Raw genomic sequence first — 14,681 nt, forward strand, 5'->3', positions numbered from 1 at the left:
TCCACCTTGGTTAATACCAATTCCCAACCTAACTAACCTTAGAATATATAAAAAACGTGAGACTATAACAGACTTGATCAAACAATCATTCTTAACAGAAATGGAGACTTATAAAAATCACTATAAGATATATACTGGCGCATTTAAATCTTCAGACGGTGTTGGTGCAGCCATTCTCACACCCATTACATCCTTAAAATTTAAATTCAATCCCATTACTTCGTCATACAATGCGGAGTTGTTTGCAATATTACAAGCACTTATCCACATAAAAGAGTCGAAACAGTCCCCGCCTCTCATAATAACCGATTCACTAAGCTCACTTCTCACTATCAAACGTTTGTGTGTGTATGTGTTGTGTGTGTGAACGAGAGATGGCATTAGACAAAAAATCTGTTTGCCACAGAAAATTGTTATAAGGATGTTTAAATTTTTTATTTTTTAATCGTTTATAAACTTAATTAGAATATTATATATAGATTTGTCAGAATAACATAACATATTGCTGATGTTAACTGGTAGGCTAATATTAAGATCAATTAAACCTAAATATAGGCTTGGAGTCTGTTCCCTATGATTAGGACAATCTAAAAATAAGTGGTTCAAATCTCCGACAGATTGACCATCACAGGGACAGAAAGGAGTTTCATAGATTCCAATCCTATGCAGATGCTCTGGAAAGAAGCCATGGTTAAGTTTTAGCCGGGTTATTAACGAAGAATGTACTTTATTGTAGTTAAAATAAAATTGGGAATATTTTTTGGTAAGCATGGATGAATAGAAAAGTAATGGTTTCTTGAAGTCTTCTGAAACTCTTTATATTTTGACATCCATCTTTCCTTGCCAATATTCCTGATAATAGAAAAAGATCTTTAAAGTAGTAAAAATTTGTAATATCGGATATCTCAGATGTATTTTTACCATACCATCGACTAATTCGTTTCCAATTACTCCATTGTGTCCTTTAACCCAGAGTAAAGTAACTGTTTTTTCTGTGAATTTTAGATCATGTAATAATTTTTTGATATCAAGTATAATGGAGTTTTGAAAACTATTAAATGGATGGCTACGAATAGCTTGTAATACTTCCTGAGAATCTGATACTATTACGATGTTCTCACAACAATTAGTGACACACCAAGTTAGTGCTTTCTGTATAGCAGCAGCCTCGGCTGTAAAAATAGAACAACATTCAGAAATTCGATATTTCTCAACATAATTGCTGTTTGAAACAAAAAAAGCGAAACCAGTACTTTCAACAGTTTTTGATCCATCTGTATAAATTATTGTTAAATCTTTCCCTAATTTGCTTAGTATGGATTTGAATATCAGATTAGTTAAAGTTGGCAAGTCTGAATAAGAGGGCATTATAATGGTTGGTTTGTCTATCAGAGCTTCAAAGTCTTGTACGTAAAAAGAAAATTTTGGTAGCTGTAATATATAAGATTGAAATGATTTCGTATCGATAAAAGATTCTGCAAGAGGAGGAGAATTTTTTATTCTCCAGTAGGAATTTGTTAAATTTTCTGTCAAAAGTAAACCTATTTTGTGAACCATAGTTGTATTAAACGATCTGTATGTTATTAGACGTTTGTTGTCTAACATTTGCCTACGTATGTGTAAAGGTGGTTCCTGGGCTTCTGCTGGAACTGCTTGGTTTGGTGAAGACATCATAGCTCCTAGACAAATTTTTATTGATTTAAACTGTATTCTCTCAATAGTTAATAGATTTGTTTTGCATGCTGAACCGTAAAGAATACAACCGTAATCCAGAATGGATCGTATGTAGGATCTATAAAACATTAAAGAAATATTTTGATCTGCACCCCATCTTTTTTTAGAAACGAAACGCAGAAGGTTAATTCCACGCTCGCATTTTTGTTTTACGTACTTTATATGGCTGGACCACAAGAGTTTTTTATCTAGGATCAAGCCTAGATACTTATACTCTTCTGCTTAGGGGAAATTATAATCACCTATCTGGCATTTGCGTGTGACTTTTTGTCTACGTCTAGTGAAACATACAATCGAAGATTTTTCTTGTGATATACTAAAACCCATTTGTTTCACCCACTTATCTATGTTACTAAAGCTAAGTTTTAGATTCAACATACAAACTTCATAGAATTTATGGCTGGTATATAAACATATATCGTCTGCATATTGAATTATTTTGCATTTTTCATCCATCAAACCATGCAGATCTGCAGTATAAACATTAAATAATAAAGGACTTGGAATTGACCCCTGTGGGAGACCGTTATATAATATTCTTGGACCGTGTAATACATTTCTATGGTCCCGTAAGTATATTTTTCTATTCACATACAAATTTATTATATTTACAGATAATATTTTATTAATACCACATTCCCCCATTTTGGAATATAATATATTCAAATCAACCACGTCATATGCACCCTTTAAATCTAGAAACAAACATAGCATAAATTCTTTTTTTGAGAAACAGAGTTGTATATCCCTAGCTAAATGTATGAGAGCATCAATGGCACCTCGACCTCTACGAAAGTCAAATGTTCTAATCTAAATTTTATAAGTATTTCAAAGGATTTTGTCCCACATGATAAAAAAGAAATGGGTCTATAAGATGATGGAAGTTCTGGGTTTAAGTTAAATTTGAGTAAAGGGCATATGATAATATTTTTTAAAGTATCGCAATATTCTTGTTTCAACCACCAACTATTAAAGATTTGTAACAGAACATCTTTGGTATTTGACGGCAATTTGTCCAATAAATTATAAGTAAAACCGTCTAAACCGGGGGCTGTATTTCTGCTTTTTTTTTTTTAGTGCGAAATCTAGTTCTGAAGGAGTAAAAGGTTTTGACATGGAATCTATACTAGTATTAAAACGAAAAATTTCTTTAATCCTACCAACATTACCAGAGGCAGATGAAGGTGCAAGTTGGTCTACCATCTGTTTAATGAGATTTTTAGAAAGTTGAGGTTTTTTGTTGTACTGATAGTTATTGGAAATTGATCTGACGGTTAACCATATTTTTGAGAGAGGTGTGCTTTTATTTAGACTATTTAAAAATGTATTCAACTACTTTTTTTCTTTGTTTTAAATAATCGTCTGGTTTGGGCTGCTATATTTTTATAGTTTATGTAATTATTATGGTTACTTTGGGTTCGATACGCTTTCAAGGCTTCTGATCGTTTTTTTATTATAAATGTACATTCCTCATCCCACCAATAAGGCCTTGGTATTGAAGGAGTAAAAGGTTTTTTTATGGGCATAGATTTGGAAGCAGCTAGAGAGATAGTCTGAAAGAGTAGGGCTGTTTTCTCATCGTTCAAAACATTATTAGATGATAAAAATATGGATAATTGTTTTTCTAAATCTGTCTGAAATAGCTTCCAGTCAGCGCGGCAATCGTTCCATTTTGTTGATGGATTAATTAGGAATGAAGAAGGATTAATTTTAAGCTCTATTTTAATAGGAAAATGATCGAATCCCAATGTGTCGGGTAAAACTGACCAGTTTATACGATTTTTTAATGAGGCTGAGGTGATAGTCAAATCAACGGCAGAATGAGTACCACTCGCGGCGATTCTAGTAGGTGTTCCGTTATTTAGAGAAACTAATTCGAGAAAATCCATGCTTTCGACTAATATTCTACCATTACATTCATCCGGGATCGGACCCCACATGTAATGTTGGGCATTAAAATCACCACAAAAAACTGTTTTATTATATTCGAATTGTTTAAATAAATGTATCCAATCAGCCTTTTCTACTCTGATGTCAGATGGTTTATATATAGATGCAAAAGATACATTAATTTTGTTAAGTAAGACTGCACACACTTCTATTCCGGTATTAAAATTATAGTTAATGTTAATTATTTGATAATCAATGCCCTTTCTTTTCGTGTATAAAGCCTTCCTGGATGTAACTATAAAAATGGATTCGTTACAACCATATCCGTGTCTTGGCAGAATTTGATCACTCTTTCTCCTCTTTCGTTTCCTGTGATAAGATCATATATCTTCACAACATTTTCGACTGCCTTGTCCTATTTTGGCGTTTAAATCGCCCAAGTTAATGGTTAATTTTTTTCAGTTTTATGGAAACTTCTGGAGTCAGAAAAAAAGTTTCTATTTATTCGTCACTAGATTTGGATGTCAGTGCGTAAACTTGAATGATGTTTATATTAGAAGGGAATTAATTTAATTTTTCATGACACATCTCTGTCTGTATTTCTTGTTAAGGCATCTCCCGAATAAATGATATGGTCTTCGTGTATAATTATTACTCCAGAATCTAGCTATCTAACTTGTAAGCATTGCAGAAAATGATTTGCTATCTTGTCTGCTTGGTACATGTTTCGAATGTTCCACTTATCGATTCTTTTCACTTAAGGGACATTTATTGGCTCATCGGATGTCTCGGGGGAGTCTTATCGTCCTCTCCCAATTAAGGAGTGCTCGGTACTTATCGCCATTTCTTTTGGAATTTTTTCCTCTATCGCCAGGATTATGGTGTCCTGGAGATATCTTTACGGATCTTTTATGTGGTAGTCATCTCGTGGCTTTTAATAATTCAATGCGGTTATAAAATGTAGCTCTTCTGACTTTGGATCCAATTTGTCAACTTGAGAGTAATCGAATGCCCTTCCACTGTCCGTGCTTCCACCCGTAGCTGTTTACGAACAAGTGGGAGAATGCTTATAACAATAATTGTTTGGTTACTAGAGTTTGTAGTAAAAGTAAATGAAGTGACCCTTCTGCCCTCGGAATCCTAATAGCCATTCGGGGTCAAAAGAAACAAGAGTTAGCCAAGAGAGATCGATAGGAAAGATTAAAGACATTTTACTCAAGACAAGTTGAAAAAGAGTAAAATGTAAAGGTACTTATGATCTGCAAGGTGCGTTTTATAAGCGTATGAGTATTGATACACTTTGTGTTCCCGCTTATACCTCGGAGTGTGGACTACAGACTGTATGGCTCGTCCAGCATGTCATGGAGAGTGCACGACATTTCACTATGTATGTAGATACCCTAACGGCATAGCCTGACCTGATAGAATTACTCCTGATACCAACAACAAGACCAGCAATGCCATTACAGCATGGTACTACTATTTTTTGTAACGGCTTGGTGGTTGAATGATAATTATTAAAAATATGATTACTGACTCATAACTGGTTCTACCGATAATACAGTAAGTAATCAAAAATAAGTAATATAAACACCAGCTATCGAATATATAGATCTAGGTTAGGTATATTTCAATTTTTTTGAGTTCTGAGTAGGTTTCAGATTTTTACATAAATCAATTGAAGCAGTTCATAAAATAAAAAATATTCAAAAATTAATTACAAAAAATTTGTTTTTTCGATCTGAAAATATGGTTTAGAAAAATTATGGTAGTTTTACTACTACTGTAAAGGCATCATATTACATAGTAAAAATGAGTGTAATTATGGTATATCTACTATAATTATAGTATAGTTGCTAAAACTGGCGCCACTGCTGTTTGATTTAAATTTTATAACGCGCCAAGGCATAGGGTTTGCAGTGACAAAATCGAATATATAAATTTGAAGGTAAAAATGTGGTAAAATTTCCGAGCGCGATATTAGATCAAAAAATCATCTAAACGTCCATTTAAAACTAAGCAAATTGATATCTTTATCGATTCGAACAAAAATTATAAACCATACTGACTGAACCATGCTGTTACGTAATCTGAGAAAATACATCAAAATTATTTGAAGAACCTTTTCCTTAAAATTAAAAGCGTAACCTAGCAAGTTGAAAATTTGATTGCCATTATGCAAAAAAATTTAAAATAAACATAAAATAATTACTCTTGATAAAGGTTCGTTTTTATCCAAAGATATATAACAAATATCTTACAGTAATTACCGTCGATATCTTTCTAGTAGCACCAACTGAAATATGCCTATCAATATATACTGAGTGAGTTTTTTGTGCGACAGTGGTCTATAATTCCATTATGGTACAGACTATCCAAAAAAGATATTTAGAAAAAATTTAGGTTGATATAATAATTCATATATAAAATAATATAATATATGATTGATTTAAATAGATAGAAAAAATAAGATTCTCCAGGCTTGGAGAATATATATACTCCTATACGGTGAATAATAACTACGTGGTAAAGCAAACCTTTTTTGAGTGGGACACTCTATCTATTCTCTCATATTTCAATTCCTCTCTAATCACTGTTTTTACAATATGAAGTTTTACGCTACTATATAGGATATTTATCAAATTATGTCCATGTTTTATTTTAAACTCGCTATGAAATAAGCACCCTGTTAACAAAAAAAGCTCCTTACCAAGAAAGTTTTAATAAAACATTTTTAATTTTCGATTGTGACGAGCAATTATTAATAAGTCACTTGCAAAAATGACAGTTTTTATATTATTATCTTTTTAAGTGGTCTGTGTTACTTGTCTATTTTCTTCTACAGAATTTTATTCTCATTTTTGAAAGTAAGGACAAGATCTGGGTATTGAGAGAAAATTCAAGAAATTTTCTACTTGCTTCTAGAAACAGCGATTTTTTTAACGGAAGGGATAAAAAAAAGCTCCTGAAAAATGAATGAATATGACGTTGGCACTGGGTCAGTTACCAACAAAGATGCAATAATTGTAACAATTAATGCGGTATAAAAGAAATAAATCTAAAGTAAATGTTCAAAATATCCACAGCCAACGTCTATGAAAATTTGTAACCGATTTTCAAATGACCGAGACGCAGTTCCTAATATTTGAAAGCAAATATTATTAAAAGCTTCTCTGATTATATTGTTTATACCATCTGGCGTTGTCGAAAGCCTCTGGTACACATGGTTTTTTATACAGCCCCATATGACAAAATAAATTTTTTCAATTCTGGTGATTGCCGTAGCCCAACAGTTGGTCCTCTATTGCCAATCCACCTGCCTAATAAGTGCAGCGTGATGAACTAGAGCACCGCCGTGTAAATACCACAATCGAATATTAAGTCGAACATTTTGCACTAGTAATGACAAATGATTATTCAGAAAATCCAGATATATAGTACCATTCACAAGGCCGTCAAAAAATATTGGCCAATGATTACTAGTTTGTCTGTGATTTTCTCCTTCATGCTACTCAAAAGTTCGTTAATTTTCACGATAAAGAACCTAAAAGGAAAAACTCATAACGGCAGATCGTGAAAACAAAAAATTTTACCTTGTAAAAGTTGTGGAAAATTCGATTTTTAGAAAAATGAACCCGGTTCAACCCGGTAATTTTCCTTTTCTTTTATCTTTCTCATATCTCCGTCTTATATGCTATTTTCAGTACACAAAAAGGCACGAGGAATTTTATTTGTTTTTTGAAATAAAATAAAGGGATTTACATTTAAAAAATATGCGAAAATCGTAATTTTTTTTGTAGTTCACCCTGTATACGGTTATTCGTCAATGACTTCTGTTAAACTTATTTGAAAACCGAAACATATAGTTTAGCTTATTATGTAAACTAATTATTTAAATACTTCTTCTATACGTTTATCTTATAACAATGTCGAAATAAAAATTGCCATAATTAGTGAAATACTCTGTATAGTACTGGGAAAACCCATAATTTAAGAAAAGGAATTTTGAATTTAAAGAGAAAGATGAGAAAATATACAAGGTAACTTATTTAAAAAATTGTGTTTGTTTTATCACGTACTTATTAACTATGCTGTCGAATTCGGCATATTATTATCCAAGCCTGGAGAATATCATAGTCTACATTTTTTCTACATTGCTTTTTGAATATTCTGTAAACCATATTATATTATACCATAATGGAATTATCGACCCAAGTCGTACTTAAAACTCACCCGTATATTCCTGCTATCACAATCTGCCGCTGAAAACATTATTAAAGTGCATAGATAATATTATTAATAAAAAGTTGACGATTTTGTAAAAGTTGTATAGTTTTTGTATTCACATTATAAGATCCAGTCTATTTTACTATTCGCATATAAAGTTAGGAAATAAACGAGAACTTTAAATTTAAATTAAACATAGTTTTGAATACAAAATATTCTAGTAAAATAGTCGACTTTCAGTAAAACGGGTTTTTATGGAAATAAATTTAGATTTCTAAACTAATTTATTTATGTATAAAATTAAACTTCAAATTGACAATGAATAATATACGGAACTCAATTAAATAAGATAATGTTCTAAAAATTCACTTACCTCCGCTGCATGTATTCTTTGTACACGAACACAAACTTCCTATACAGCGCCATCTGTCAGTTACGTTTTTAAGGATCCATTAAACCACATTATCTGAAACGGATGAACTGATATTTAATGAATCCATGGCTGTTTCCAATGCAGAAAAAAAGGTTCGTCGAATAGGTCTCTCCCTGAGTGTAGTTTCCATATACCCAATCAAGCTGCAAAAAGATAGAAAAATTATTAAAGATCATAAATATATATAAAAACATATATCGTCGGTTCAATGCCAAAGTCACGAATGTGCATATTTGATGTTTTAAGAAAAAGCCGTTTTAAACATTGGGGACATTGTTAAAAATAGAAATTTCAACTTATGAAACTAACGACTATTGAAAAATTACTTTTATACAGCATTAAATAATGACGGCTGAAAATTTTCTACATTTTTAATGTTTTTCCAAAAAATAATGCATATTCGTTGTTTTGGCCTTTCAAAATTTAAGACGTATTGTGTTTCGTTAAAACAAATAAAACCATAATATTGATAAAATGAGCTAGTTTTATTGAGAATATAAGTCAATATTATAAAAGTTTAGTTTTCGTTATCATCGGACTGAACAAAATAAAAAACAAACATCAAAGTTTTCTAAGAAAAACAAAAATCCTTTCTCTATAGAAGAAAATTAAAATAAATCATAGTCGTATACTCTTTTTAAAAACAATAAGACAATAACGTTTAATCTTGGTCAGTATCGGATTCTTCACCAATATCGGGTTCCGGTAGATTGTCCCTCACCGTTTGATTTTTTTAAGGAGCCGTAAAAATCATGGTAACCTCTTGGTATTGTCAAATCCTTGCACATTTTATCTAAGTCCTTCAATTTTGCCTCGCTGATTGGTAAGTCATTTTGATAGGCCTTTTGTAACTCTGCTTGTTTTGGGCAGCCTCGTGTTTTTTGTAGTCCACTTCAATAAAATCATCGGTAAAGTTTACTTTGTATAGAACTTTTATGACATTATTTTCTTTAATATATTGAAGACAGCAAAGCTTTCTCCAAGAAATTTCACTTAATTTGAAGGGATTTTTAAAAACCCTTTAAAATCTAAAAATGCATCAAACGTCAAAGACTTTACAACAAAGGGAGATGATGTTATACGTGCATCTCTTATAAATTGTGCCCAACCCTCGGGGTATAAACGGGTACATATTTTGCTTTCTTCTCCTTTCTTCTCTATTTTTGAATGAATGGAATCATAGAAGAAGTAGGATACACATTGTTGCAAATATTGCGTTTTTTTGCTGGCCTCCATAGCCGTCAGACATCATACGTATAGCTTCGATTTGAGAATGGCTCATAACGAAATCGAATACACAAGATGAAATTTCATTAGACCCTCGTTTTCCCTTAGTTTCGTCCCAAAGGTAGCACATAACATCTTGATTGCCTAAATTGTAAATGGTAAAATTTAACATGGCTAATTTTCTTAAATAAAATATTTGACCAGCGTAACCTATGGGCGTTGTTAATACTGCTTCTGTCGAAGTCGAAGTTGAAAGCCAAAACTTTAAGATTCGCTTTTGCAATTAACTTGTCCTCATCACGAGCTTGTCTCGCTTCATTTTTTCTTTTTAGATGTTGTTGATACGCTTCTTCTTCAATATTTTTCTGTTCTTCAGACATATTTTTGTAAGTCAAGCATTTCCTACATTGGTCTTTTTTTGTACTCGATTTATGACAATAATGCGATTCTACCGCTGGAAAGGATACAATGTGGTTTCGTATAAATTGTTCGACATCCTGGGGTAACTTGTTTGATGGTTGGTGTTTCCCGCGCTTATCTTTTTCTAAAACTCCATTGGATGGGCGCTTGTTTATTGCACTTCGCTTAAAGGCGTTTGTCACGTTTAATGTGGTCATGAAAAATTCCCTACATACGTTAAGTTTAATACCATCAACTATAAACGTAGGTGTAATTTTTCTTCAATTTTCGATTTCTCTTGTCGTGCGTTTCTTGTCTTTTTGTTTAATGTGATTAGACACAAATTGACGTTGATCGTTATTGCAGGTAAAATTACGAAAATCATTATAAATTTTTATTCGGTTTTGCTCGGAAATAAAGGTTGCACATTTATGTTTTTGCTTATTCAGACAAGGTGCTGGCAAAAGAGGCCATGAAGGTATCTCGATTCCCCTATAGCCAACGTAAGACTCTCCTTTAAGCCTTTTCACTTTCTTAACATTTTTCTTTCACAACTTCTCGTTTCTTTTTCTCTTCATAGATTCGTTTTATGCCAGATTTTTAGGTGTTCTGTCTGTTAGTATAGTTCTCTTACGGTCAGCAATACCTTCAATATCACTTTCCATTGAACTGTGTATGTCAGACGCAGGTGAAGGTTCATAGACATCTGAAGATAAATCAGACACAATCAAATCTTCTTGTAGTGTTTGTGGCGAAGCTGGGAGTAGATTGTTCGAATGGTTAACCAGAAGAGGTGTTGCCATGTGCTGGTCAGATATATCGAATGAAATAAAAATGAACTTTTGAATGCGCGTTTCTTCAAATTCCCATTTTCATTTAAAAACGTTTTAATGTTCGTAAATTATGCAGATATAATTTTTAGACCAATTTGTTCAGAATCAACATCGAAAATTGCTGACAAGTGCATACAGCCAAACAAAAGCCAGCCATAGCATAGCTTTTAGGTTTTTTATTTTTTTGCCGGCAATGACTGAAAAAACTTGTATAGGAGTAATAAGATTTAAATGTTTTCTTACCTGTGTATGTTTGTACATTTTGCATTAAGTGGTACTGAGGTACATCTGGATGCTCGATGGTGAGTCTTAAAGGAACTTCGTTAAATAGATCATCTGAAAACAGAAAAAAGAAAAATCATAACACAGGTATCTATATAAAAAGTGTGTCTTCAAATAGCTACGTCAAATATTTCATTAAAATATATTTATTATTTTTAACAAAGTTATGAAAACTTTATATATATATATATATATATATATATATATATATATATATATATATATATATATATATATATATATATATATATATATATATATTCCAATGATCTTGAGGTCATGACCTTTTGACCTAATAGATACTATAATAATTATCTCAATAATTTGCTTCCAGATTTTTAGGTTTTCTTTAAGTCTTTTTTTGTCAATATTGATTACCCTGCTTGTGCTCTTGTTCTGTCTCTCTTGTTATGTTATTTGCCTAACCTTATTCTATATAGATTCTTTATTAAAGAATACCAAAAAAGCTTTAAGTGTAAGAGTGTAACTTGTGTTTGGGATAACATGAATAATAGAAACAGAACTCAAAAGGAGGAGAAAAAACTCATAGTTAATGTCAAAGATAAAAAAATATAAAAAAAAACATGTGTAACAAAATAGAGTCATTCCAATGGTTTGAAAAAAGAATTTAAATTAGAATATCTAACTAAAATTAAAACAGTTTAGATGTTAGTTAAAAAAATACTCTAAAACTAAATTTGGAACTATGAAATGAGTAAATAAAAAAATATTGTGAATATGACACGCAAAATAATATTTACGAAAAAGACATTTAAAACACAAACGGTGGCTTTAAAAATTTAGATTATGTCTGAAGATACATCACAAAAGTCTGTTACTGTTTCCTGTTAAAATTATTAATTTCACTTACATGAGTATTTTGTAGCATGATCTCAGTAGTGGTTATTACAGGCTATAAAGAAAAAGTATATAAATAAATAAACATTTATCTGTTTTACCTTATTTTATATAAATTCTTTATTAAAAGATATCAAGCAAGGTTTGAGTGTAAGACTATTAAGACTATAACTTCTGTTTGGGATACCTAGGCTTTAACATAAATAATAGAAACATAATTCAAAAGAGAGCGACAGGAACTAAAAATTAGTGCCAAAGACAAAAAATATCGGGAGAAAATAGGTGTAATAAAGTTGTGACGTCCTCTCGTGGGAGTCACTATCCGGGTAGCTTTTAGACAGTCAAAGACAGAGTTCAAAATAAAAATAAAACTTTATTGTCTTCCTTAAATTAAATTGACAAAAATCTTACGTACATATTTACAATTTGGTTTAATCTTCTCAGTACCTGGCCTATTTATTCAAATTAAGTTTGACCTTGTCATATGGCACTAGTCTTATCGGCAAGTGAGTGTGTATTTGAAATTTTACGGTAACGTTGTATCGATTTAATAACAGCGGACGATAGGTACAAAGAAAGGAAAGGAACTCAACACGTCCCTTAAGTGATTCGGGTTAATAGGACACTCCTCGACAGTCTCAACACGACTGCTTCAGAGTACGGGTAGTGAAAAGCTCAATACGCTTTTCGGATAGCGGCGGTATGGGAGACGGAACAACTTGTGAACTCAACACGTCCACAAGCCGGGGAAGGGAAGAAGAGAACCTTCAGTCAACACCTGTCGATTCTCTCTCTATGAGGAAATGTTGCGGTTTATATAGCGGAGCTTTGCCCTTTCTACTGTCGATACACTCCTACTTCATGGGTTGGTTCGCGCGCACGCTGGTTTAACGGTGATGGCTTTGACTCATCGTTACAAAGTGAAGGCATTCTAATGGTTTGAAAAAAGAACTTGAATCAGAATGTCTAACTAAAATAAAACAGATTGAATGTTAGTTAAAAAAAGTACTCTAAAACTAAATTTAAAACTGTGAAATGAATAAATAAAAAAATTTTGTGAATGTTATACGCAAATAATATTTACAGAGAAGACATTGAAAACACAAACGATTGCTTTAAAAATTTAGAGTATGTCGAAATATGCATGACAAAAGTCTGTTATTATTTAATCTTAAAATTAATGAATTTACTTACATGCGTATTTTGTGGCACGGCCTCAGTAGCGCTTATTAGAGGCTGTAAAGAAAAATTATATAAATAAATAAACATTTATCTGTTTAACCCTATTCTATATATATTCTTTATTAAAAAATATCAAAAAAGCTTTGAGTGTAAGTGTAACATGTGTTTGGGTAACATGAATAATAGAAACAAAACACAAAAGAGAGAAAAAAAGAACTTAAAATTAGTGCCAGAGATAAAAAATATCGAGAAAAACATGTGTAATAAACTGAAGCCATTCCAATGGTAAGAAAGAAGAATTTAAATCAGAATATGTAACTAAAATTAAAAAAATTTGGAAGTTATTTATAAAAAGACTCTAACACTAAGTTCAAAACCATAAAATAAAGAAATGTGTGAATATAATATTTTCAAAATAATATTTCCAAAAAAATATTTAAAAAACAAACAAAAAAAACGGGTGTGGCAGTCCATTGGGACTGCCAGTAGAAGTTATACTTCTATACACGCGTTCGCCATCACAAATTTTTGTGGCAGTCAATCTGCACAATCATTACATATGTAATGCTATTAATGCTATAGGTATGAGAGAACAGAATTAGGTATATAGGTATATGGTGCATCGTTTGCTGTATATAAACAACATTTGACTTGTAATAGGACGATTTCATCAAAATATTGTTACGATAAATATACTGGCCTAAATTTTATGACTAACTATTCTGTTTTGTTGTAGAAATTTCGGTGGAAGTCTAGAACCAAAATTATGGTGAATGAGCCGGCTAAGCTTCTTGATCTTTCGATGCAAGACAATGCGATCTTTCGATGCTGTTCTCGAATATCAGGATTGCTTATAAAATAACCGAACTTTGATTGAAGAGGGCAGTTAATTCTGAAGACCCGCGGCCGCGATATTTACTGTTACGCTCGCCTATATAAATTATGTGTATATTTAGTGATAAATAAATTAATATCAGTTATTGTGCTTTTTAATGAATTAAGATAAGAACAAGACATTATAAATTAAATAGACATTGAAATAAAATCATCACAGTGGTGTAAGAAGTGAGATCGAACATAAATTAGACTTATAATAATAATAAATTTGAATATAAAATAAATTGTGAAAATGGCTACGATTTATGAGCTCACAGTGACGAATTTAAGAAGACATCTCGAAGACAGAGAATTAGCTTCTACCGGAAAAAAGGCTGAGTTAGTCCAACGACTAAAGAACGCTTTGCTAGAAGAAGGTCTAGATCCAGAGACTTATATTATATATTTGAAGATGCTGTCCTCTCGTCGATTTCGAAAGTTTCTTCTGATGTAGCCAAAGTTTCTGGTGACATCGCATCATTGGAGAACAAAGTTTCTGGCGATATTTCAAAAGTTTCTGGTGACATCGCATCATTGGAGAACAAAGTTTCTGACGATATTTCGAAAGTTTCTTCTGATGTAGCCAAAGTTTCCGGTGACATCGCTTCGTTGGAAGACAATGTTTCTAACGAGATTTCTTCGCTGGAAAGCAAAGTCTCTGCTAACATCTCTTCGGAAATCTCTAAAGTCACTTCTGAGATGTCTGCCCTGGACGATAGAATATCTTCGTTAAAAAACCA

The sequence above is a fragment of the Diabrotica undecimpunctata genome, chromosome 11 (assembly GCF_040954645.1).
Source record: "Diabrotica undecimpunctata isolate CICGRU chromosome 11, icDiaUnde3, whole genome shotgun sequence".
NCBI classification, from domain to species: Eukaryota; Metazoa; Arthropoda; class Insecta; order Coleoptera; family Chrysomelidae; genus Diabrotica; species Diabrotica undecimpunctata.